Source organism: Macaca nemestrina, chromosome 7, assembly GCF_043159975.1.
Source record: "Macaca nemestrina isolate mMacNem1 chromosome 7, mMacNem.hap1, whole genome shotgun sequence".
In the NCBI taxonomy this organism is placed as follows: Eukaryota; Metazoa; Chordata; class Mammalia; order Primates; family Cercopithecidae; genus Macaca; species Macaca nemestrina.
This window is the reverse complement of record NC_092131.1, coordinates 17,048,482-17,070,257: the sequence shown is the minus strand read 5'-3', so window position 1 is coordinate 17,070,257 and position 21,776 is coordinate 17,048,482. Positions and strand designations below refer to the sequence as shown.

General features: G+C 51.4%; 1 protein-coding gene and 1 long non-coding RNA gene across 7 annotated transcripts in view; both read right to left on the bottom strand.

The window, feature by feature from the left end:
• LOC105467558 (tetratricopeptide repeat domain 7B) overlaps positions 1–21,776 on the bottom strand; it is a 273,670-nt gene that overhangs the window by 251,730 nt on the left and 164 nt on the right. The gene's annotated exons all lie outside the window — the stretch shown is intronic.
• On the bottom strand, positions 1,075–21,492 carry LOC139364211 (uncharacterized). Its single transcript, XR_011625635.1, has 3 exons — positions 17,527–21,492; positions 15,735–15,811; positions 1,075–14,471 (listed from the first exon to the last, which is right to left on the bottom strand). It is a non-coding gene; the product is annotated as an uncharacterized lncRNA (long non-coding RNA).

Sequence of the window (21,776 nt, the reverse complement as noted above, 5' to 3'; positions counted from 1 at the left end):
GGAATTAATTTAAATCACAGATTTTATTTAACTAAATATAACCAAAATACTATCAGGTCGGCCAGGCACAGTGGCTCATGCCTGTAATCCCAGCACTTTGGGAGGCCAAGGCAGGTGGATCATGAGGTCAGGAGATCGAGACCATCCTGGCCTACATGGTGAAACCCCGTCCCTACTAAAAGTACAAAAAATTAGCCAGGCGTGGTGGTGGGCACCTGTAGTCCCAGCTACTCGGGAGCCTGAGGCAGGAGAACGGCATGAACCCGGGAGGCGGAGCTTGCAGTGAGCCAAGATCACGCCACTGCACCCCAGCCTAGGCGACAGAGCGAGACTCCTTCTCAAAAAAAAAAAAAAAAAAAAAAAAATACTATCAGGTCAACATGCAATCAATATTTTTAAAATACTAATGAGATCTTACATTCCTTTTTCATATTAAGTTTTCCAAATCTTGTGTGTATTTTACACTCACAGCACATATCAGCTCTAACCTGTACATTTCAAGTGGTCAATAGCTACATGTAGCTAGTAGCTATCATACTGGACAGCAATATGATCACTGTTTATAGAAGTACATCTAAATATCTACCTTCATATCTGTCTATGTCCCTACAAAGATGTCTAAAACGATTATCACTTAATGTAAACAATAGGAATTTCTGAATGATAGGATTTGGGATAATTTTTAAATTCTCATCTTTGTGGTTTAAATTATTTACATTGAGCAAAATCCTTTTATATCACTTTTAGAAAAAAAAAAAAAACAAGTAACAAACTCTTCTTTAAAAACTGGAAGTATATATACCAGGATATTAATAGTGGTTATTTCTGAGTGGTAAGATTGTCCATCTATGTGGAACTTCTTTTTTGTATATTTTAAAATTCCAAAAAATAAAATTATATAGAACTGGGGGTCAGAGTCCTAGATTTAAACCCAAGTTTGTCACTCGGTGACTTTGGCCCAGTGATTTAACCTCATGAATTCTGGGAAGCAATTCCAAGAAAGTGCCTCTTTTGGCCTAAATGGAGGACCCCTCTCTCCCCGCCCCTCCTCACAACCCCACCTCTCCTCACCTCCCTGCCACAGGGACCCTGCATCTGAAAATGGCTCCTCTGGGCAGAATCTCCAAGCCAGGGAGCAGAAACAATGGGAGATCAGGACCCCTGCTACCTATTCTAGCTGTGGGGGCACGTGACTAACCCTCTCAGAGCCCCAATTCCATTGACAGACTGTGGGCTACAGCTACCGAGTTCTCAGGGGGAAAACTCTATGGCCCAGAGTGAACACACCTCCCAGCTGGGCCTTAAAGGATGAGTAGGACCTGGGCCAGCAAAGAGCAGAGGGAAGGGCAGACCAGGCTGAAGGAACAGCACAGCCAAAGCCACAGCACACAGTCCAGGAAAGCAGAGACAGCCAAATGGCAGGGGAATTGGATGTGGGTAGAAAGCTGGAGACTCAAGCTGGGATCAGAACGCCCAGACGCCAATGCTTCCCCTCCCAGCCTGCCGACTCAGCACCCCCGCCACAGCAAGACATCCAAAGCCCTCAGCAATGAAAGACAGGTCCTGGCCCAGGGTCACATGTGCCACCCCTTTGGAATGCTCTGGCATCCTGAGGGCACCACTCACCACTACTTAGTAAACACCTACTAATATTCCAAGCACTGCCGACCTCTCCTCCAGGTGCCCCATCCCAAACCACCTCTAGCAGCCCCAGGAACCCTGAGCACCATGGGTGTTTATCAATCTGTCTGCCCCTTCTAGACTGTAAGGACGAGGCCTAAAGGAAGAACCTGTGTGTTGTGCACAACATCTGACACAGAGTCCACGCTCAATAAATGGTGAATTAATCAGATGATGGGGAAGGCATCTGCATCCTCCCTGCAGTTAGGGCGGTCACTGCCTGTGGCAGAGTCTGCTTGTTGTCCCAGAATATTCACTCTCCCTTTCTTCCTTTAGTATTAAAATTCCCACATTTTATCAGGGCACATGGCTATCCAGCTAAAGACTACACTTCCAAGGCTCCCTGGTGGCGACATGCTGCCACATGACTACATGATGACAATGGGACGGGAGCAGAGGTGTTGCACACACAGCTTCTGGGCTCGGCCTTTAGAGGGAATGGGCTTGCCGGCCAGTCCCTGTTCACCCTCCCCCACAGGCTGGACCATGGCAGTGCTGATGGAAAATGACAGCCCATCTGAGACCACAAGCTAGAAGCTACCTATTGAGGATAAGCAGAGAAGAGCAGCACCACACAAGGAGGCTTACTAGATCCCCAACACCAGGAGCTGCCACCGAGCCCCCAACTGCTTACGGTCAATTAATCATATGAGAGTGAAACAATGAACTATCCTGTTCTACTTGCTAAGTCACTGTGATTCTGACCTTTACCGAGATCTCCCAAACAAGAAACCAGCTTCAGGCTGAGAACTCCTATCTGGTAACACCCCACCAACTTCAAGTCCTCAAGTTTACTGGTCTCCAAACAGAATTCCTGGAACCCAATGAGGGCCTTTGCAGAATCCCCAGACCCTGCACTTCTCCTGCTGCTTTGGTTTTACACCCCAGGCTTGCCAAATTTTGATTTAAACAATGGGTTTCATAGTTGCAGAGAGGTGTAAAAACTGCTACCCAAGTGCTATGCAGGATTCAGGGCCTTTGTGTTTCTCTGATCTCCTGATGCTGGGGGAATGCACCAGAGTCATGATGCCAAGATGTGGAAAGTGCTCAGTTCCATCAGCAGCAGCTGGGGGCAGGCTGCGGTGGCCCATGCCTGTAATCCCAGCACTTTGGGAGGCCAAGACAGGCGGATTGCTTGAGGTCAGGAGTTCAAGACCAGCCTGGTCAATATGGAGAAACCCTGTCTCTATAAAAAATACAAAAATTAGCCAGGCATGGGGGTGCACGCCTGTAATTCCAGCTACTCGGGAGGCTGAGGCAGGAGAATCACTTAAAACTGGGACACAGAGGTTGCAGTGAGCCGAGATTGTGCCACTGCACTCCAGCCTAGTCGACAGAGCAAGACTCTGTGTCAACAACAACAAAAGCAGCAACTGGGAGAGCACGGTGCAGGAAAATGTTCAATGGAGAAAAAAGTTTTTCCTCAGAATTAAGAGACACAGTCCCTTCCCTCATGATGCCCCAGTCTCTCAAGACCATTCAACACGATACAGGCTGTAATGAAGATGTGTATTGGATGGGGGTGGGAGAGGAGACAAAGCTTGCACCAAGAATGTCTCGAACTCCTGACCAAGCTGGTCTCGAACTCCTGACTGCAGTGGCTCACGCTTGTAATCCCAACACTTTGGGGGGCCAAGGTGGGTGGATCATGAAGTCAGGAGTTCGAGACCAGCCTGGCCAATGTGGTGAAACCCCATCTCTACTAAAAAAAATACAAAAAGTATCTGGGCGTGGTGGCATACACCTGTTAATCCCAGCTACTCGGGAGGCTGAGGCAGGAGAATCACTTGAACCTGGGAGGCGGAGGTTGCAGTGAGCCGAGATCGCTCCACTGTACTCCAGCCTGGGCGACAGAGTGAGATTAGTCTAAAGAAAAAAAAAAGTCTCAGAATGACCTGAGTGAACTGCAGCCCCTCGTTTACTGGGCTTCCTGTAATCCTGAGTAACCCAGCATTTGCAGTACTTGTGATCCCCCTGCCTCCAGAATGCTAACAGGAAAACAGACACTGCTGTGTCATGCTGGTAGAGGTATAAATTAGCATAAGTGTCTCCAGGGGGCAATGTAGCAATTTCCATGAAGCAACTGACAGACTCCCATACCAGCTGACCCAGAAATTCCAGTTTTAGGTGGCCATCCCATAGATATATGCACTCTTCAGCACAAAGACGTACAGATATGGATGTTTACTACATACAGCCCTACTGGTAATAGCAAAAGATAGGAAACAACCTACACGGTCCTTGACAGGAGACCTGTTCACTGAGTTATGGTGCACCCCATGCGGCAGGACGGCGCATCCATGATCTCCATAGCACTCCGCAGTGGCCTGGCTGCGTGAAAGGCCATGTCTTCATGCTTCCTGAATCCCATGCTTTGTGGCCTCTTGCACTGACCCTGGGCTTGGCCCCAGGGCTTGCTCTGACTGATGGAACAGTGGAAATGTTAATGCACGCAGAGGCTTAGAAAAGGGCTTACTCACTTCTTCCCTCTTGTTTCTCTGTGACCACCATGAGAACATGCCTAAGCCAGCCCGTTCCTAGCCCAGGCCAAACTGCTGAACAATAGAAGGCCTCATGGAGTAGAGCTGAGCTGTCTAGGCAAGGCTCCGTAAGCATAAGAGAGCCCAGCCAAGAGCAGCAAAGTCACCGGGCTGACCCACAGCTGGCCACCAATGCATGAGCGAGCCCTGGCAAGCCCAGAATCACGAGAAATAATACAAGGTGATTGTTTTAGGGCACTAAGCTTTGGGATGGTTTGTTATGCAGCAATAGCTAACAATCACAAAGAGAGTTGAAAAAAGCAAGATACAAAAGAGGGTATATGGTCACTATTGTGTGTAAAAAACAACAACAGGCCAGACGAGGTGGCTCACACCTGTAATCCCAACACTCACCTGAGGTCAGGAGTTCAAGACCAGCCTGGCCAACAAGGCAAAACCCCGTTTCTACTAAAAATACAAAAATTAGCTGGTATGGTGGCAGGCGCCTGTAATCCCAGCTACTCAGGAGGCTGAGGCAGGAGAACTGGTTGAATCTGGGAGGCAGAGGTTGCAGTGAGCCGAGATTGCACCACTGCACTCCAGTCTGGGCGACAGAGTGAGACTCCATCTCAAAAAAAAGGAAAAAAACCCAACACCATGTTTTCTTATAAATGTGCAGATATTCAGAATACTTCCTAAAGGACCCCCTGGGGAGTCTTAAGAGTGGCTGTTCCTATGGAAAGGAGCAAGAGGCCATGGACACGATGTAGGAAGCTGTTTTCACCATGTACCCTGTAATTCCATTTGCATTACCAAGTACATTCATTACCTACACAAAACATGAACCAGATAATTTAAAAAGAACAAAGATGACCCATGTTACTGCGTGCTCTTGGTCTAGAGTGGCTACTCTGGCAGCCCCAGAGGGGTTCCCTGGCTCAATCCATCATCTCAGAGCCAAGGAAGGAGTTTTACATCTGCGATCACTACTGAGAGCCCGTCTCCCACTCTCCCTGGGCCTCTAGCCCCACGCACCCATGCTCCAGGTGCTCAGCATCTTTCCAAGGCCATGGCCATCTGACTTACCCAAGGGTGCTTGGACATGTCATGCCTCCCTCCCTTCTCCTGCCAAAATCCCAGGCATCCTTTAAGACACATTTCAGGTCAGCTTGGAGCAGCTTCCCTTGCTCCCTCAGCCTGGGCTATCAGGGTCCTGGTGGCACTTTGCACATCACCCCCATTCATTCAGCACCTGCCAGCACCAAGGACTTACAGCTATGAACAGGACCTCGTGGGTCTCTACCCTCAAGAAGCTCACACTCTAGACAGAGAAGACAAAGAGAGAAACCAGAAAAGGGCCAGACAGTGGTAAGAGCTGTGCAGAGAATTAAAAGAGGGTGACTGGTGCTACTGTGGACTGAGTGGTCAGATCAGGGAAAGACTCAAGGGCAGGGCGTCCAGCTTCAATGAGGAGATGGAGTCAGTCATGCCCAGATCTGAGGGAAGAGCATTCCAGGAGATGGATAAGCTCCTGGAAAGGCCCTGAGCTGGGAACAGAGCTGGTGTGTTCCAGGAACAGCAAGAAGGCCCCTGTGGCTGGGGGGAAGGAAGGGCATTGGGGTGGAGATAGGCAGACGGGCAGGTAAGCGCAGACTGTGGCAAGGGGTCTGGCATTCATGTGAAGTGCAATTGAGAGTCTGAAGGTTTTTAAGCAGGGAGATGAAGTGCTCTGACTGAAGTTTTTAAAAGATGCCTCTGTCAGCGCTGTGGAGAACAGGCCCAGGGCGGGGCTGGAGGCAAGGCTACAAATGGTTAGGAGGTTACTGTAGTAGTCAGGTGAGAGGTGGGCAGGACCAGGTGAGAAGTACGCAGAAAGAGAGAAATAGACTGAGTGGGGACATCATTTGAAGGTGAAAGAAAACAAGACTTACTAATGGATTAAACTGGAGGTGTGGTAGACAGAATCACGGCCCCCAGAGATGTCCACATCCTCATCTCAAAGCCTGTGGATATGTTGTTTTGCATGGCAAAAGGGACTTTTGTAACTAAGATGTAATTAAGGATCTTGAGATAGGAGAATTATCCTGGATTATTTGGGTGGGCCCACTGGGTCCTTAGAAAAGGGAAGTTAGAAGGTCAGAGTCCAAGGAGATGTTAGGACGGAAGTAGGGAGAAAGACTAGAGGACACTAAACCTCTGGCTTTAAAGAAGCAGGAAGGTGACTGGGCACAACGGCTCATACCTATAATCCCAGAACTTTGGGAGGCTGAGGCAGGAGGATTGCTTGTGCCCGGAAGTTTGAGACCAGGCTAGGCAACATAGTGAGACCTTGTCTCTATAAAAATTTTTAAAATTAGCTAGGCTTGGTGGTGCACGCCTTGTAGTCCAAGCTACTAGGGAGGCTGAGGCAGGAGGATCACTTGAGCCTGGGAGGTTGAGGCTGCAGTGAGCCATGATCACACCACTGCACTCCAGCTTGGAAGACAGAGCAAGACCCTATCAAAAAAAAAAAAAAGACGGCACTATGCAGCGTCGGTGACCTCTAGAAGCTGGAAAAGGCACAATACAGGTCCTCCCCAAGAACCCCCGGAAGGAACGCAAAACCACTGACACCTGAAGTTAGCCCAGTGAAACCCATTTCTGGCTGTGACCTCCAGAGCGCTGAGAGAAGACATGTGCATTGTCTGCAGCCAGCAAATGAGTGATAATTTGTTACAGCAGTCACAGGAAACAAGCACACAGGATGAGGAAAGGAGAGGGGTTGAAGATAAATCCTCGATTTGAGATAGCACAATGGAGCAGAGAGTGGTGAAATGTTACCATTTACTGAGGTGAGGAGGAATAAAACCAAGAGCTCTGTTTGCACCAAGTGAAATGTGAGACGGCATTCAATATCCAAGTTGAGAAATTAAGTCCAGATCAAAGACTGAGCGGGCAGGACCTGGGAAGAGAAACCACGACCATGTCTGCTACCGAATTAAAAGAGGGTGACTGGGGCTACTGTGGACTGAGTGGTCAGATCAGGGAAAGACTCAAGGGCAGGGCGTCCAGCTTCAATGAGGAGATGGAGTCAGTCATGCCCAGATCTGAGGGAAACCAAGATTAGGAAGGGTTTCTGGAAAGAGGGGTATTCGAGTGCATTGAAAGCTGCTGGAACGCCGGGCGCGGTGGCTCATACCTGTAACCCCAGCACTTTGGGAGGCCGAGGCGGGTGGATCACCTGAGGTCAGGAGTTCGAGACCAGCCTGGCCAACTTGTTAAAACGCCATCTCTACTAAAAAAAAAAAAAAAATTAGCCAGGCATGGTGGCGCGCACCTGTAATCCCAGCTACTCAAGAGGCTGAGGCAGGAGAATCACTTGAACCCTGGAGGTGGAGGTTGCAGTGAGCCGAGATCATGCCATTGCACTCCAGCCTGGACAACAAGAGTGAAAAGTCCATCAAAGAAAGACAGAAAGAGAGAGAGAGAGAGAGAGAAAGCAAGCAAGCAAGCAGCTGGAACATCAAGTGTAAGATCACAGACTAGCCATTAGACCTGGCAGCACACAGGCCACATCAGAGGGCAGCCTCAACATGAGGCATCTCAGGGGACTGCGGGGTACGAGCCTAACTCACTGAACTGAGGGTTTGCCAGGGAAGGGTTTGCAGGGGGCTGGGCCAGTCCTTAGACAGCGATGGGGGTTCAGGGAGCCTTTAGCAGGGAAGTCTAGGGTGCGGTGCCTGTGCCTGCCAAAGGGAAGGGTCAGGAGAGAAGTGAAGGCTGTGGCAGCCCAGTCCTGAGAAGGTGAGAACGGAAAGAATTCTGAGCACAGGTGAAGGAGCCACTGGCCTCTGAAGGGAGTGAGGGCCCCAAGCAGTGACAGAGGTGAAAGCTGGTAGAGTTAGTGGCATGAAACAAGGGAGTTTCCTAATTGCTTTTATTTCCTCAGTAAAGTATGAGGCAAGGTCATGAGTTAGGCACGAGGGTGGCTTTCAGAGGAAGGGAGAGAGGAACGCGTGGAACAGACACTGTGGAGCATGGGAATCCGACCTACTGAAGAGTGGCGGTGCTCCTCCAGGTCTGTGGTCACCACTTGCAAGTGGTCAACAGGGTTGATGGGTACTCCCCAGGGACGCAGCTGCGCAGGTGCAGGCATGGGGAGGCAGAGAGCCAGGTGTAACAGGGCAGGGATGCCGTCTAGCAGTGGGGTTAGAAGAGAAGGGCACACACCTCTCCTAGAAAACACAGATGAGGCCGGGCACAGTGGCTCACGCCTGTAATCACAGCACTTTGGGAGGCAGAGGTGAATGGATCACCTAAGGTCAGGAGTTCGAGACCAGCCTGGCCAACATGGTGAAACCCCATCTCTGCTTAAAAAAAAAAATACAAAAAAATTAGCTGGACGTGGTGGCACACACCTGTAATCCCAGCTACTGGGGAGACTGAGGCAGGAGAATTGCTTGAAACCAGGAAGCGGAGGTTGCAGTGAGCTGAGATCACACCACTGCACTCCAGCCTGGGTGCCAGAGCAAGACTCCGACTTAAAAAAAAAAAAAAGAAAATATGAATGAGTTGACCCTATATAAGTCATACCAGGTCACCCCGCCTCTCTGAACTCTCCAGTGGTTCCCCCCTCCCCACCAAGTGAAGGCCAAAATCCTTGTAACTTACCACCTAGCCCCTACCTCCATCTATCCCCTCATACTTATGTTCTAGCTCCAGTGCTTGGGCCACACGAGGGGCTCCATAAATATTTCTGGAACCAACCAATCAATCAACATATCTCCCTTTCACAGACGAAGCCCAACCAAACAGCCTGGCCTCGGGAGACTCAGCTCCCCTGGGGTGCCTGGGACACAGTCTGGCCATGACTGTGGGCTGGAATCCAGGCCTTTCCATTCCCACCGCAGGGCTCCTGCTGGTTCCTCCCGACTCCCATAACTCTCTTGGTTTAAACTGTGGCCCAGTTCAGAGGCACTGGCTATTCGGAACTCTTGACTGAAAAGCAAAGATGGCAAAAGGCAAAGATGAAGGGGCGCAAAAGAAGTTGGCAGAAACAATATTCTGGGAAAATCTTGGTAGTCAGAGTCCAGGCTTCATGCCAAGCCTCCCCCCACATCTACACACACAGCGCAGAGGCTAGAAGAACAGGATGGGAGAGTAAAGTGTGGGAAGAGAAGACAATCTTTCCGCTACACTGGCAGAAGAGATGAGTACGCTGGTCACACACACACACACACAGTTCCTAGAGAAGCCTGATACAAGAAAAGGTAACCTGAAAGTCATTAGCGTAGAGCTGGTTTGGCCTGTCCCCGGAGCCCGGCAGGGCAGGAAGTGACTCTACCAGGCAGGGGGATGTTATCAGGCCGGCCCAGAGGGCTTGGAAATGGCCTCTCAGGAAGCCAGCTCCACACAGGCGAGTTCAACACACTCGCAGAGAGTCAAAAGACTAGGTCTGTGGGCTGCAGGTCTGTGGGCTGCAGGTCTGTGGGCTGTAGGTCTGTGGGCTGCAGGTCTGTGGGCTGCAGGTCTATGGGCGGACAGGTGGCACTGAGTCCTGGCCTGGTGGTGTGGAGAGGCCCCCGGGACGCTGAGAGGAGTGTCCAGAGCAAGTGAGATCTGGGCCGGGCCTGAGGGACTTCTCCAAGCATGGCAGGAGCTCCCCAAGTGCAATTCCAGGTGGAAAGGAGGCTCAGCACGGTTGGGAGTGCGTTGGAGTAGAGGCCAGGAAGGGGTGTCACAGGCTGCGAGCCAGCTGCGAAGGGTCTCAGAGCCCACCTCCCCAGGCCTCAGGGCCCGAGACTCAGTGGTGAGTCACCTCCCTTGGCCTGGTGGGCCAGGGACGGGTAGGCAGCATTTACTGCGGGTCCCAAGACTCGGCACCTGGTAGGCTGGACACGCTGCAGCTGGCTCACTTCAGAGAAAGCACTGCTTCCTGTTAGGCTTCCGGCCTGCAAGGGCCAGGGGGGCAGTTCCTCAAGGGAACCAGGCCTCACAGCAAAAAGGGCTGAGCCCACAGAGGGACAGTGGAGGGGACCTGAACCCCTCCCTAGGGAAGGCTGCTCAGCAAGTGTCCACCCTGCAGGTCCACAAAAGCCACAGGAAGGGAAGGTCATGGGCATTCTGTCAGTCCCGCCAGCAAGCCAGGACTCACCCAGAGCCCCAGGTGTGCAGGGCCGCACAGTCACCCTGGAGACACCAACAGTCTTCGGTGTGGGGCCAGGTCTCAGGTGGATGCCCACAGCCACTCCCAGACCTGAGCACGTGCCCGTGTCTGCTAAGAGCTACAGGTGCATCTTAGACATCAGTTCAGGGCCTCAGGCCAGTGGCTGGCACACAGTAGGTGTTCAATAAGAGTTTGATGAGTAGTGAATCTCAGTAAACTAATCAAGGGCAGAGGCCAAGTTGTTCATTTAATAATTTTCTCTTTTTTTGTTGTTTTTGGAGACAAAGTCTTGTTCTGTCACCAGGCTGGAGTGCAGTGGCGCAATCTCAGCTGACTGCAACCTCCACCTCCCAGGTTCAGGCAATTCTCCTGCCTCAGCCTCCTGCGTAGCTGGGATTACAGGCGTGTACTACGACAGCCGGCTAATTTTTTTGTATTTTCAGTAGAGACGGGGTTTCACCATGTTGGCCAGGCTGGTCTCGAAATCCTGACCTCAGGTGATCCACCCACCTTGTCCTCCCAAACTGCTGGGATTGCAGGCGTGAGCCACCATGCCCGGCCTAAGCCTCACCTCTGTCTGCAAAGTTGGAACAGGGGTAAGGAGGGACTCGAGAGCTAGCTTTGCTTTTCCCTCAGGCATTATTTGGGGGTTAAGTGAGGTTGCAGTAACCAGTTCCCAACGGCTTGTATAGAGATAAAGCCTGAAGCCGAACAGAGACCACTAGTGAGACCTTCATCAAGGAGATATGGGGAATAAGCCACCCTGCAGGGCGTCCGTGCCCTGCCTCAGCTCATCAGAGCCACTCCTGTGAGTCCTGCAGCAGGCACAGCTGGATGCCCAGGGGCACTTGGCCTCCTTGGTCCCCCCGGGGAAGGTGGGGCTGTGGCCTTTGCCTCTGGAAGGGACTGCCCTTTCTCCTAGTTCCTCCCTTGCGGGATAAGCAGCTGACATGCACAGATCTGATCAGATGCGGAAGAAAAAACTAAGAGTTTCTTCTCTGTTCCTGGAAGTACTTGACACGAACACAACAAAAAGTCAACAATTCAGTTTCATTGATTAATTAATTGAGCACCAACTGTATGCCAGACACCGTTACTGGTGGTTGGGATACAGCAATGAACAAAACCAGCACAAAGCCCTGCCCTCCCAGGGCTGAGAGTCTAGTGGTCACGTTCCTCTCTGCATCCCCACTACACACACAGCACCCCCACATTCTGTACGGGGCTCGCCAAAGCACTGAATGTACAGTTAGAGGAGGAGGACTGTGGAGTCTGGCAGCCGTGGGCTGAAGCCAGAGTTCTGCACTGCCTCGTTCTGTGACCCAGCCAGCACCACGCTGCTTCAGTTTTGGGCCGGAGTCACAATCAGTACAACCAGAACCTCACCTCCCCGCTGCAGGGCTTGTTACATCCACTATCACTGCTGGTGTTATCGGCCCACCTGCCCCCTGCACCCTTTGCAAAGAAACCGAGCATCTGAACCTTTCTATCCTACTTCCACACACAAGACTCCTGACTCTATCAGGCTGCTTTCAAATAACGCTGGTGCGGGAAACTGCACTGTCTCATTTACTCCACAAAACAACCTTGCAGATAAAGGTGAGGCTTAAGCCGGCCACAGTGACTCACACCTGTAATCCCAGCACTTTGGGAGGCCAAAGCAGGCAGATCACTTGAGCCCAGGAGTTCGAGACCAGCCTGGGTGACATGGTGAAACCTCATCTCTACAAAAAATACAAAAATTAGCTGGGCATAGTGGTACATGCCTGTAGTCCTAGCTACTTGGGAGGCTGGGGTGGGAAGATTGCTTGAGCCTGGGAGGTTGAGGCGATACTGAGCCGTGATCACACCACTGCACTCCAGTCTGAGAGACAGAGTGAGAACCTGTCTCAAAAATAAAAGAAAAAGAGTGAGGCTCGGAGAAGTTGAGTCACTCACTCACTTAAGGCCAGACAAGCAGGAAGCGTCAGAACCGGGATCTGAACCCAGGTATAACAGGGCAAAGCCCACTGCTTTCTCCTGCCCAGGGTTCCTTTCCCCTTTGCTAAAACACCTCTATCTACGTGAAAGGGTGAACTACTTTTCCACTTGCCCAGGACTGAGGGAGTTTCTGGGGCTCAGGACTTTGGATGCTAAAACCAGAAAAGTCTCAGGCCAACCAGGATGAGTTGGTCACCCTCACGCCACCATCCTGCCCAAGATCCTCCTCCTGGTGCCCTGCCAGGCCCTGCTTACCCACTGCCACTGAGTCTGACCTCTCCAGGCTCCCAGCTGCACCCTCTGTGCCTTGTAAGCAATGCTGTCATTGCTGTCCTCAGGCTGCAGGGTCACATTCTATCTCCCACATGGACAACCATGTCTAAAGTCTGGTCCCAGAACCCCGGGCACCATAATCACCTGGGGCACTGGGATCCTGTTCTCTGAGTCCCCAAACCACTAAGACCTCCTGAAGTAGAAACTTGGGACCAGCCTGCCAATCCAAGTTGCTAACTAGCCCCCAGGGGACCCTGCTGTCCAGAGGTTGAGCAACAATCCTGAACTGTAAGCTTTCCCTGCCTGGTGACCTGCTCACTCTGTTTCTTCTGATGGCCCTCTGATACCTGGTGCTGTGTCCACACATAGTAGGTGCTCATTAAATGCTAACCATTGTGGTTCAGAGCAAAGGCTCCCACACTTGCCTACTCAAACTACCTGAGGCTGTTTAAAAATGTAGATTTCCAGCTTCTACCTTGAGCCAAGAGAATCACCACCCTCAGCCAAGATGTCTGGTAATTTATAAACTACACTTAGTTTAGTATTACTCAAAGCATGTTGCATACCTGCAGCACTGGGAGCTTAAGAATGCAGAACCCCAGCTCCAGTCCAGACCTACTACATCAGTATCTGCGGGAATGGGGCTTTGCAGTCTGGATTCTAACAAGCTGTCTAAGTGATTCTTTGATCCAACCAGTTTAGAAAAACATTAGTGTAATAGAAGAACAGTGAAACTAGTTGGAAGCGGGCTAGAATCCAGCTCAATTAACAGCTCTAGCCTCAGTCTACTCAGTCCCTGAATGAGAATTACCCCTGACCTCATTCTCTTGTTGTGATGATTAACTGAGATCTATGTAAAAGTTCATGCCCAGAATCTGGCACACAAGAGAGACCCAAGAGACCGGGCACAGTGGCTCAAGCCTGTAATCCCAGCACTTTGGGAGGCCGAGGGAAGACGATCGCTTGAGCCCAGGAGTTTAAGACCAGACTGGGCAACATAGGGAAACCCGTCTCTACAAAAAATATATACAGAGAGAGAGAGAAAGAGACCCAAGAAATGAAGCTCATTCTTCTTCCCTGCTAGCACTGTTTTAACACTCATTAAGTCAGGATAGCTACAGCTTCAGATGATCAAGTGATGTGTACAAGGTGGCTTGGAAGGCCAATGTGGAAGATTCTGACTCCAGGCCTGGTGGCCTCTAAAAGGACCAGACCAGATCTGCTCTGCATGGTTCTGGCACTGCCACCACTAGCCACACTTGATGAGCAGGGACAAACAAATCCCATGGAGGGAAGGGCTGCAGCCACTCCATTAGCTTTCCTGTAGCTGTGGCCATCTTTTGTATTTTATGGCACCCATTTGACCTATCTCTGGGTCAGACATCCGCTCATCCTTGTCTTGGTGGCTGATGGGAATGCTTTTGAGATCTCAGAAAACCTCATCCCTCTTCCTGGGCTTCTCAGATGGGAGACACTGGCTTTCACGCATGTCAAAGGCCTGCAACCCTCCACCATCTACCAAGCATGAGGTCACTCAGAGGGGCAGGAATCCACCCACATGTGGCCAGTGTGAATAAGGACCAAAGGCCATTCCTGCGTGCCCAGGGCACAGCCGGCCGGGCAGCTGGGGTGCAGGGGTGCTCTGGGTAAGTAAGAGGTGTACCAGTTAGAATGCCTTCAGCAGCCAGTAATGACCAAACGCCTGACTCAGTGTGACTTCCACAAGAAGGAATTTATTCTCTCACATAACAGGAAGTCCAGAGAAGGGCTGCTCCAGGGCCAGTTGCTATCAGCAGTCTGGTGATATAATCGAGCGAGATTCTTCTTGTCTCTCTGCACTTCCGCTCTCCTTGGGTCTGCCTTACTCCTGGGTCAGGTGCCCTCATGGCCATAAGATGGCCACAGCTCCAGACCTCAAAGATATGAATGATTTCCAGGGGAAAAAGAGAGACTACTTCTTCCCTTTTAAGCATGGAAGTCACCCTTAAGCACAAGGAAATCTTTCCCAGAAGCCCCTCCACTGAGCAAATGGTCCCTGATGTCTCATTGGTCAGAACTAATTCACATGCTATCACTTCAAACCAATCACAGGCAAGGCAGTGTATCTACCCGGGCCAGGGCCCCTACAGCGAAGCACACGGCACCACTGCTGACAGCTGAACAAAACTGGGCCCAATCAAGGAGGAGAATGGGTGGGAGTCTAGGCTGGGGGACAATGCTGGATTAACAACCAGGGAGCCTCTGGCTAGCCCTGGCTCACAAGACCCCACCAACCCCAAGGGCAAACACCTGTCCTTGCAGGACGCCATTTCTCAGGGACAGAGTCATCACGTGGTATTCACGTAACTTGGCCCTCACTTCCATTTGGAAAACCCTTGACCTGACTTCCTTCCTTACGCCTGTTCCAGCTGCTCATGAAAGCCGAGCCAATTCAACACAGCATGTGCTGTGAGCCCAACTCCATGTCATGGGGCCAGAAAGGTAGAACTATGGCCCTTCGCCCTCTAGAAGCTGAGCATTTGGTGAGAAGACAAGGCATATGCCAAAATCGGTGGAGTCGGAGAGGGAAACAGCCCTGAGCTGGGAGATGGGAGTGGGTAACACCCACCACCACCAGCAACAGACAACAGCTGGTAACTAGGGAAGGCTTACTCTATGCAGGCACTAAGAAGTACTTTTAGGTATTTTGGTTTTTTCTTCATTTGATCCTTAAAACCTCCCTGTAAGTTTGGCACTATTATGACAGGTTCATAATACCTTACCTACAGTTTCCGAAATCCAGGGCTCTCTAAAAACCAAAAGTTGTTTTTTTGTTATTAATCATTTATGGGATGGCAGAAACCTCAGCTGAACCCATGTGAGGCTATTTATAGTCTATTTCTCCCTTTTGCAGTGACTGCTTATATGCTTTGATGCAGAAATACTGACCCGTTTTATTACAAAATGCTGCCCCAGACCCCATTGGGAATGTCACATAATGTCCAGTATACATAACATGTTCCAAAAAAATTCTGCATTCTGAAATACATCTGGCCCCAAGGGCTTCCGAAAAAGGGTTTCGGATGTGTGTCACCACTCCACAAAGTGGGCTTTGCAATTTGAAGGTTACCTCCCTTAGGAAGCAGGTGAGCCACGCTTTGAAATCAAGCAACCCAACTCCAAGCCAGGGCTCTTACCCACTCTGCTTGCATCTGCCCCTTGCTGGTTGGTGGCTGTAAGGAAGACATCTCCCTCTCCGGAACTGTTTTGTCATCTATAAGAAGTTGGACTACATCAATGGGTTTCAAAGTTTTTTGTTTTAAAATGTATTTGGCTGGGCGCAGTGGCTCACGCCTGTAATCCCAGCACTTTGGGAGGCCGAGGCGGGCGGATCATGAGGTCAGGAGATCGAGACCATCCTGGCTAACACGGTGAAACCCCATCTCTACTAAAATACATATATATATATATATATATATAAAGTTAGTCAGGCGTGGTGGCAGGCACCTATAGTCCCAGCTACTTGGGAGGCTGAGGCAGGAGAATGGTGTGAACCCGGGAGGCAGAGCTTGCAGTGAGCCGACATGCACCACTGAACTCCAGCCTGGGCGACAGAGCGAGACTCCGTCTAAAAAATAATAATAATAAAATAAAAAAGGTATATTAGCCCTTCCTTCAAAGGAAACCTTAAGGAAAAGTATAACTGCTCCAGCGAGTAAGGCCTGCTCACCAGAGCCCTAAAGATGTTCCCAGAGGGGTTCCTTGACAGCACAGTTTGAAAACTGCTACACAGCATAATCTGTAAGGTCTTCTCTGGTTCTTACATTGTACGGTTGTCTCCTGTGAGGCAAACAGCCTTTTCAGTGATGAAAGGACAGCTGGGAGGAACTTGAAGCAGACCCTGACAGATGGGTAGGCTTTTGATCTGCAGAGAGGATTCCAGAGTCAAATAGTGTGAGCAAAGGTGCAGAGACAATAAGCAAGGTGTGTGGGAGGGTCCAGGAGGCCAGAGCAGCCGAGGGAAGTCAGGGGAACGAAGGCAGTGCAGCAGGCGACATGAGGACATGCTGGAAGTGTTGGCCAGACCAAGCAGATGGATGAGGCCGGGGATGAGCTGCGCAGCCCCAGCCCCACTGTGCGCAGCCACAAGAAATCCAGGTCCTTCTGCCCTGACTGCCATGGCCACGAGCCCCAATGCCTAGCTCAGTGCCATCAATCGGCCATTGTCAAATAAATGAGTCTTCTGAATCCAAAAATCAGGACATATGGTCTGCCACAAAGGTGTAGTCTTCTGAGAACAACAGGGCAGACTGTTTGAAAGCAGGAAGACGGCCCGGAAAGGCCAAAATAGAGGGTCACTGGAGGTCTCACTGGTGTCCTTCCCCACCTTCTGGGAGCAGGTGGGCTTCCAGGAGTCTGCGGTGCCCCAGGCACGTCCAAAGAAGCCACCTCTAAACAACAGGGCCGCCTCACCCCACAGCAGAGACTCTCAGTTAAACCTCAGTCCTGTTTCCAGAGAAGACCCTCAGGCCAGCCAGGGAGGACTACAGTCCACCCTGACGCCTCTCCTTCACAGGAGGGTGTGCATGAGCCCAGGCGGCGTCTAGGAGCCCAGTACCCTGCACCCTCCACCAAGGGGAAGCCACATCACTGTAGATGCCCGCACTTAAAACAACACAGATCTCCACACCCTCTTCATGGTCTGAATACATTTGCTTACCAAACTATGCCCCGGAAATACTTTGTTTCAGGCACCATTTCCCGACCTACCCGTCACCAAGAGGTAATTAAAATGTCTCAAAACCTTACAGGATCTGACAGGCAATGATCTCCTAAGGGAGAAGCTACCATTTGGGGCCTAATCTTTCTAAGTGAATTCAGTCACTGAGTTTGCCTAAGAAGATTAACAGGCTGGGGAAGGAGGGAAGCCACACTGCCTCAGAAAAGGGAGCGGCCGTCCGTCAGGACAGTCACAGACCTCCAATGTACCTGTTGGTGTCACCCCAATAGGCGGGAGTCTTGACTGGGCACTAGCTCAAGTGTGTCACTTCTTGGTCCCCCACTCTCTTTTTTCCCTGCCAGGCTGACAGCTGGGACCTGGCCTACCTTGCCCAGGGTCACACGGGGTCAGCTGCAGGGAACCAACCCCATTATGACCCTGTGCCCTGGCTGACAGGTACCACCCACTGAATCCTCACAGGCGCCCTGAGAGAGTGGGCACTAGGAGCTGGCTGAGCAGGGAGGAAAGGCAGGCTCTGAGAGGCTAAGAAACTGGCTGGAGGTCACCTAGCCGCCACAGGTAAGGTCCAAATTTTAGCCTAGGTGCAGGTCACTGCACTTTCACAGACAGTGGTGACCTCATCATTGGGAGGCTGGAGGGTAACATTCTGGAGAGAGAGGACAGTTGGGCCTGTCCTCCCAGGGACCAGGACCAACCTGTGAAGCCACATGAAGCTGGTGTGCAGTCCTGTCTTTATCCCTGAGTGCTCAGGCTGCTGCCTCAGCTCCAAGCCAGGGCACCTCAGGCTTCCCTGAGTCCCCAAGCCCCTGGACACTTTGCTGACATGTGGATTCTAACACCACACATCTGAAGCCAGCCCAAGAATCCGCATTTCTCACAGGTTCCCAGTGGTGCCCCTGCGCCTCATCCCCAGGCCACACTTCAGCCTACGAGGGCCTAGGCTTCCTGCCTCCCAGCCCCACCGTTTACTTAGGTGACCATTCTCTCACTGGGACTCACCCGGGCCTGGTGCACACCTAGCTACCACCACATTTGGGTTTTTTGAGATGGTGCAATGAAAATGGTGACTACAGTAGGGTACGAGGAAGAAGACAGTCTTCTGAGTTCAGTTTTCAACTTGGCATTTGTCCTTTTCTTCCTTATCCACCTCTTGGCAAATTGTCTAAACCAATTCATCTCAAAGGAGTCAGGCTGGGGCAGCACGCTCTGAAAGCATCCACTATTCAGAGTCCTTAACGGGGCGGGGCTGCCATGCTTCCTTCCCGTAAGGAGCTAACGCTGCTGGGTAGCGAAGCCCACTACAAGTGAGAGCTTTGGGAAAGAGGGATTCCTCTGCTTAGAACTTTCCCATGGCCCCGTCTCACTCACAGGAAAGTCCAAGCCTTACCCTCAGCCTACCAGGCCCCGCCACTCTCTGCCCTTGAAGTTCCCTCCCTAGAACACACTTTTCTACCTCCTTAGGTCTAATCTCGGATGCTGCCTTCTTGGGGAGGCCTTCCAGGGCCACCCTATTTAAACTAGTAGTTCCTGCATCCTCCACTCCCAGCCCACTCCAAAGCACTTATTCCCCTTCCCCTTTTTCTCTTTGATAGCACTGACCACCATCTGACACCCTGTAAACTTTACCTAAGGATTATATTGATTATCTGTCTCCCTGCCCCTTCCCTACTGGGATGTGAGTTTCGTAAAGGCTGAGATTTTTGCCATTTTTGTCTGTTTTGTTTACTGGTGTATTTCCAGTGCCTAAAACAGTGGCTAGCACAGAGCAGGTACTCAATCTTTGTGGAAGGAAGGAAGGAATGAGTGGCTGGCCCTAAGAGATACTAGCTACTTTAACCCTCATAACAACGCCTGCAAGCTAAGTCACTTAAATCCCATTCAAAATGAGAAAACTGAGGCTCTGAGTGGTTAAGTGATTTGGCCAATGTCACAAAGTCAAGAAGTGGCCAAGGTCACAAGAATCAGGCCCCCGTCTGGCTGGCTCCCAACACTGTACTTTTTTTTTTTTTTTTTGCCTGTGGGTTGTTTTCAAGGTAACTGTATTAGTATGACAAACGTGACATTCCCTTGCTTTCCTTACTCTAAGCAGTAGATGCTTTAACTTCAGGATTCTGCAAAATCTGCCCAGAACTTGTGCTCATGCACCTGAGAATCTATGGGGGAGTCGGTGCCCCAAAAGCCAGGAAGAAGTCCCTCTACCAGCCCGAGAGTGGGAAGGCCTCCCCAGTCAAAGGAAGGGAAGGCCCCTCCTGCACACACTCCTCTGAACACCAAAGGAGAGCCACAACCACTCTGGTTTGGTTTCATCTTTTTCTTGGCTTTATCATTTTATTTTCCTGAGCACTCATTCTCTCTGATCTTTTCAAGTCTGGGTAACTTTTTGCCATCAATGGCTACCACTCACCATGTGAGTCTCTAGGACAAAAATCTATCTCCCATGAGTTTCCCCAGACTGAACTTGCACACAGACCCATGGACCACAGTGCCCCCGCAAACCCCACTCCCCAAGCCCCACTCATGACTGCATCTTAGGCCATCGGGAGCAGCCCCTGGGAAGACAGCTAAGCCTTTCGGGGGCCATGAAGGTGAATAGGAAGGGCCCACACCACCAAAAACCCATCTACCCTCTCATTCCAGGGACCACCATTGCTTGAGTCCCCCTTCATCTGCCTGTCATTCTCAATCACATTAACTCATCTATTTTGTTTCGATCACTTCTCACCATCTGAAGCTGTGCTGTTTATTTATTTCCGTATTTGCTTATTACCTGCTTCCTGAGAGCAGGGTGAGGGCATGAGGGCAGCGGCTTGGTCAGTGCTGTTCACCACTGTTCTGTGACTGGCACAGGTGGGCACGCAAATATTGGGTGAATGAATAAGCAAAGACAGCAGGAACCAAGTGGATTCAGAAGAAAAAAGACCAGGAGGCTCACAAATAAACCCATTTAATCCTAACGTCAACCTGCACAGAAGGTGTCATTATGCCTACACAGCTGGGAAGCCACAAAGTAGACCCAGGACTGTGCAACTCTGAGAGGAAAAGAGAAAATGCTGCAGGTAAGTGGAGAAGCAGGTGTGCCTGACACGGAGGGTAAGGGCAAGCTGCCTGTGGGGCCCAGGGCACTGAATACCATCTCCTCAAAGGCTGACATAACTGAGAAGAGTCCACATTTTCCACCCAGCGGAGCCCAGAGAGGGTCTGTGCTATCTCCCTGCCCCTGACACCACCATGGCACCTGCGTTCACCCAGAAGATACCTGCCCACAGCACACACCCATCACTGAGTGTGCAAAACCGAGTTCTAATTTCCAGACACTAATACCATAGGACACAAACCACCCTCCAGGAGGACACATGACATCCCTCTCCTTTCTGGGTAGTCTGAAGTGAGAAGGTTGAAAATAGTGCAGATGTCCTTTCTTAGAGCAGCGCCACCATCCATTCATTCACCCTTTCATTCATTTGTTCAGCCAACATGTGCCACTCGGCCTGGGGAAGCCCAGGATGAAATGAGACAAACCCTCTGCCCTCTGGCCACCGTGCGCTGGTGGCTGCGCTTTAGGCGGATACTAAAAGACAAGCAAATATTAAAGATACTCGCTTCCAAAACAAATAAGGCCACGTGGAGCTGTGCACTGGAATGGGATTCTGGATACAATTTTGATTTGATTGGGTACAAGAACCAATTCAGTGAAAGGGGTCATGGACCAACTCCAGGCACCAGGCTCCTACTCAAAGGCTGCCTCAGACCCCCTTCTGGCCCAGGCACCAACCCCTCACCCACCCAACTCCATCCCCCGACATTCTTCAACCACATTCTCATCTCGCTCCACAATATTCTCCCTCCAGGTCCCCCTGACTCTATTTCTCCTCTCTTCCCAACCCTGACCTCTCTAGGTCGGCAGCCTTGATGCTACTTTTCCAAACGCCAGGACACACAGCCCAGTCTGCTTTCTACCACCACCCCACACACCCCGAGTCTGCGCTTCCACCCAGAACCCCTTAAACACCATATGTTTACAAACCAGATTCCCCAGGGGTCTATGTACAACACCCCATTCTCAAGACCCCATAAACACATCCTGGTTGCCTGAGCACACCATACACACACTGTGGACTTCACCCTTGTCCTGAGGGACCCCCTCACCCCCATCATCTCCAACTTCCTAGAAGCCCCAGGCCGGCCCCTGACCTCCTGGGGTCCCGGTGGAGCAGCGGACTCGCTGAGACCCCCCACACCCCAGACTCCGCAGAAGCCCGCCCTGCACGCTTGAACCCCGGACGCCGGTACGGCCCCTGGCGCCCCCCGGACCCCCACACCGCGTGACTCCGGGGCACCCGGGCTCCCCCAGGCCCCGGCCCCGCGCACATCCCCTGGGCCGCAGCTCCTTCGCGGCCCGGCCGCGCCCCTGCCCTCGCCCCGCGCCCGGCCGCGCCTCGGGGGCCCGTTCCCGCGGAGGCCGCGGCGCCCCCCGCAGCCCAGGCCGGCGCGCCCGGCG